We start from the raw sequence: 5,829 nt of genomic DNA on the forward strand, positions 1-5,829 counted from the left end.
CTTTCCAAGTTGGCGTTGGAATTCTATTTCTTTTGGGTGAAGATCCCATGTTCCAAAGATGTTCAATGACCACCTAAACACAATGTTAGAACGATACATGCCCGTTTTCATCGCGAGTTGAAATCATTGATATTAAATGTTATCAATAGGGGTATTACCATCATCATCATCACTTCATAAATGTTAATAAGCAAACCTCCTCAAGCCATACATTAAGATCACCCAATTGCCACTTCTCCACCATCATCTTTAACCCCCACCTCGTTATATCCCTCTACCCCTATCCCCAATGTTTGAGGTTTAAAGGTCTCACAGTTATGGTAAGATCCTTCTGGTGGAAAGTTTTTTAGTAAATGAAAAACAAAATACTAAGATGACAATATTTCATACAGTTTGCTTTCCAAGTGTTTAAAATTATATCAAAACAATAGATAACGAAGTAAATATGCGAAAGACTGATTGAACAAATATCGAGAGTAATGGATTTTTGAAGAGCTTACCGGGGGAGCACTTTTTACGGTGTTGGACATCAGGACATGAAACGACAAATAAAATCGTAATAATACGAATGCTCAATGCTAAGGAAAATATTTCCTTTTCCCTTGGGAAGGGTGAAGCCAGCTAGACTTGGACCTTTGAGCATTGAGCAACCAGGGAAGGGGGTTCGCTTGGAAGTGAGCGATTTGCCCAGAAAATTTGATTGATTGACTGATTGATTAGGAGTTTTTTGTCACCCTGATGTCTAAGGTTATTGACGGTGAACCAGATAATTTGAGTAAACAATGTGTTGATAGGCCGCAGTGTGTAATTTTGTGGAGAGAGAGAGAGAAGAGAGAGAGAGAGAGAGAGAGTAATGCTTAAGAAAAGGCAAACGAGAGATATTTCCGTGTTATGAATATTAATATGAATAGTCAGCTCCAATATTATTTAAGAAAATTTTATATAGAAATAGGATAGGGAAATTCAAATAAAAAGTTATGATAAAATCTTTTGATGAATTAGTTTCGAAATAATATTAGATTACATTTCTTGAAAGAATAAAAAAGTTATCTCGCTTCATCGCATTTCTTTGAGTGATATCGGTAATTTCCCTTTTCCCTCACATTCTAACCATCCTAACGATGTCTCGATTGTTTAACCTTGGCCACCTTCAGGGCAAGAGGGGCATGATCTCTCCAAGCCAGGTCTGGCCAGGCGACACCGGTTTTGTTGCTGGGTGTACATTCATCTTTAGGTTTAATAAACTCCATCTTGATCCCGAGCAAGACTTATACGATATTCAAACTTTTGTTCCTGAATTCAACAGTTCTATTTTTTTTTTTTTTTTTTTTTTGCCCTGTATGCAAACCCATATCCAAATTCTGGATATATGCTGTATCCCAAACTATATCCAAAACTCTGGATCCAGACTTGTATATAAATCCACATTAAAAATTCTGCACCTATGCCTGTATTTCAGTCCATATCCAAAATTCTGGATCCAGACCTGTATTCCAATCTTCATCCAAAATTGTGAATCCAGACCTGTACGCAAATCAATATCCAAAATTTTGGATTTATGTCTGTATCTCAAATCATATCCAAAATTCTGGATATATGCCTGTATCCCAATCCATATCCAAAATTGTGAATCCAGACCTGTATGCAAATCCATCTCCAAAATCTGGATCTATGCTGGTATCCTAATCCATATCCAAAATTCTGGATCTATGCCTGTATCCCAATCCATATCCAAAATTCTGGATCCAGACCTTTATACAAATCAATATTCAAATTCTGGATCTATGTCTGTATTCAAATTCATATCCAAAATTTTGAATCCAGACCTGTATGCAAATCTATATTCAAAATTCTGGATCTATGCCTGTATCTCAGTCCATATCCAAATTTCTGGATTTATGCCTGTATCTCAGCCCATATCCAAAATTCTGGATCCAGACCTGTATTCCAATCCATATCCAATTGTGAATCCAGACCAGTATACAAATCCATATTCAAAATTCTGGATATATGCCTGTATCTCAATCCATATCCAAATTTCTGGATTTATGCCTGTATCTCAGCCCATATCCAAAATTCTGGATCCAGACCTGTATTCCAATCCATATCCAATTGTGAATCCAGACCAGTATACAAATCCATATCCAAAATTCTGGATATATGCCTGTATCTCAATCCATATGCAAAATTCTGGATTTACGCCTGTATCTCAGTCCATATCCAAAATTCAGGATATATGCCTGTATCTCACTCCATATCCAAAATTCTGGATCCAGACCTGTATCCCAATCCATATCCAAAATTGTGAATCAAGACCTGTATACAATTCAATATCCAATATTCTGGATATATGCCTGTATCCTAATCCATATACAAAATTCTGGATTTATGCCTGTATTTCAATCCATTTCCAAAATTCTGGATCTAAGCCTGTATCCAGATCAATACCCTAATTTCTAAATAAAAGCGGTAGACGGATCCATAAGCTCTAAATCCAGAACTCATCCGAATCTACGTTCATCTCTGCATACAATCAACTCTACCTGGATCCCTGGTAAGACTTTTACAAAAAAAAAAAATTCCTATAATTAATAAAAAACAATGGAAAAGAAATTAATTATAAACCATAGTGTAGGTTAATCCGCCCTGTCTTATCATGTAACCCACTTCACACCTTTATTTTTGCTAAATTAAACAACAAACTAATCAAACATGGACGAATGCTGAACACGTCTGTCGAACAATAAAACTGCTTCATTAAAATTAGACGCATACGCAATAAAAATCCCAGACAAAAACCATTAAATATGAGATTTATTTCAAATAATAATTTCACTTTGATACACATTTAAGTTTGATGAAATCGCCAAAGGTTAATCATAAAATAATTACATGTAACAGATTAACATCTCTGCAACAGCAAAGAATGATTAGAATGAAAATATCAAGGTATCAAATGCAAATTTCCAAAATAAAATTGTAAAATATCTCCAATGCCTTTAGCATTTAAGTTACAGGATTTAATAATGAATAATCTCCTTGCTCTCTCTCTCTCTCTCTCTCTCTCTCTATATATATATATATATATATGTATATGTATGTGTATGTGTATATGTATATGTGTATATATATATATATATATATGTATATATATATGCGTGTATATATATATATATATATATATGTATATATATATAATATATATTATATATGTATATATATATATATATATAATATGTAAAGCACATACATACATACATACAGAGAGAGAGAGAGAGAGAGAGAGAGAGAGAAAACCTAATCCGTAACAGAATTAGGAGCAACGAATGCAGAGATATCTGTTCCATTAAATTGGTTAGATCAAATAAGTGGGAATGCCTACAGTACCACCGAAGTCCCAAATGGATTGCAGAAACATTTAAGTGCCTTTAGCTACCACAATTTCTCTTACATTATCGAATGCCAATATCCTTCTGGCGTTCGGCCTTCTCCCCCAATTTTCTTTTATGGTTTTTCTTTCTTTCTTCCCCTATTTTCTTAGGTCAGATTGTCTTCCTTGATTAATAAACTCTTACTGCTTACAATTTCAAATTTTAAATTCATATTTCTACCGCAATGCCAGTGACTTTTTTATCTAATTTCAAATTTTCTGTCGCAATCCCAGTGACTTTTATATTAATCTCAAATTTCTACCACGATCCAAGTGCCTATTTTATTTAATTTCAACATTCTACCACGATCCAAGTGCCTAGCCTATTTTATTTAATTTTAAATTTACACCACGATCCTAGTAACTTTTCATTTAATTTCAAATTTCTAACCCGCAATCCAAGTGCCTATTTTATTTAATTTCAATTTATACCAAGATCCCAGTGCCTTTTCATTTAATTTCAATTTCTACCGCCATCCCGGTGACTTTTTTTTCATTTAATTTCAAATTCTCTACCGCAACCCCAGTGCCTTTTTTATTTAATCTTAAATTTCTACCGCAACCCCCGTGACTTTTCCATTTAATTTCAAATTAATACCGCAACCCCAGTGACTTTTTCATTTAATTTCAAATTTCTACCACAGTACCAAGCGCCAATCTTATTCAATTTTAAATTTCTAACCGCGATCCCAGTGCCTGTTTTAAATCGAAATTAAAATTTCTACCGCAATCCCCAGTGCCTCTTTTATTAAATTTCAAATTTCTACCGCGATTCAATGCCTTTTTAAATCAAAATTAAAATTTCTACCGCAATCCCAGTGCCTATTTTATTCTAATTTCACATTACTACCGCATTCCCCCCAGTGCCTATTTTATTCAGATTTCAAATTTCTACAGCGATTCCAGTGTCTATTTAATTTAATTTCAAATTTCTACCGCGATCAGTGACTTATTTTTTATTTAATTTCAAAATTCAATTAATACTTTCTTTTAAAATTTCAAATTTCTACAGCAATCTAATTAACATTTTCTTTTAAATTTCAAATTTCTACAGCGATCCCAGTGCCTTTTTTAATCTAAATTCAAAATTTCTACGGCAATCAATCGATTTTTCCTTTTTAAATTTCAAATTTCTACAGCACCCCCAGTGCCTTTCCAGAATCAGGATTTTTAGCGTTCCCCATCTGCACATTCCTTTCCTTCATTTGCACGCTTTCAATTATCCATTTGCGTTTCGCCACCTCCGACTATTATTTTCTCGTTTCTTCTACTCCCTTTGCCACCATCGCAATTTCATGCTTCATTCCCTTCCTTGTTCATCCAGCTTATTGCCATTTCCCCTTTTTTTTATCTCTACATTTCTCTTTCCCTCACTCCATTTACTTTGTCTTTTCCATATACGCATTCGTTCGCTTGGAAGGAATAACAGACCGTCTCTCTCTCTCTCTCTCTCTCTCTCTCTCTCACGCCAGATCTTGCTTTCGTGCTAGAGCCCCTCTCTCTCTCTCCTCTCTCTCTCTCTCTCATCCAGATCTTACTTCCAGTGCTAGGACCTCTCTCTATCTCTCTCTCTCTCTCTCTCTCCTCTCTCTCTCCAGATCTTACTTCCAGTGCTAGGACCTCTCTCTCTCTCTCTCTCTCTCTCTCTCTGCTAGGGCCGGCCTCTCTCTCTCTCTCTCTCTCTCTCTCTGCTAGGGCCGGGCCTCTCTCTCTCTCTCTCTCTCCTCTCTCATTTCCTGCAATACGAGTATATTGCTTCTTAGAATTTCCTTACAATCTTCAACCATTCATTTTATTCTTCATTTACAACATTAAAAAACTTGGTAAATTTGTATTGTATTACAGGGTGTCATTTCGAACAGAAATTGTTTTCCTAAAAGGGTAAGGGTTCTTTATTCCGTATCCTGCCATAATTCTCATTTTTTTTTCATATTAATAATTCCAATTATATGAAATAAGTATGAATTGATGGAATTAAGTGCAAGGGCCAGGGAGGACATTCAGCATCAGGTACAAATAAGAGGGAAATTATTCTCTAAATTGTATAATAGAAGGTGAAAGAGAGATTGACAGCAAAGGGAAGAATGAAAACGGAGAAAATGGAAAATATAGATGGTAGAATGAAAACTAGGAAAATGAAAATTTAATGGAAGAAAGAAAACGAGGAAAATTAATAAATAGATCGAAGAATAAATCAAGGAAAAGGAAAATATATTGGAAGAAAGAAAGGAGAAAATGAAAATATAGATGGAAGAAAGAAAACGGAAAAAATTAAATTTAATTGGGAGAAAGAAAACCTGGAAATGAAACATCGAGATGGAAGAAAAATTAGGAAAATTAAACTATTGATGAAAAAGAAACGAGGAAAATAAAGAAGAAGGAAAACGGGATAAATGATG

Source organism: Palaemon carinicauda, chromosome 4 (assembly GCF_036898095.1).
Source record: "Palaemon carinicauda isolate YSFRI2023 chromosome 4, ASM3689809v2, whole genome shotgun sequence".
Lineage (NCBI taxonomy): Eukaryota > Metazoa > Arthropoda > Malacostraca > Decapoda > Palaemonidae > Palaemon > Palaemon carinicauda.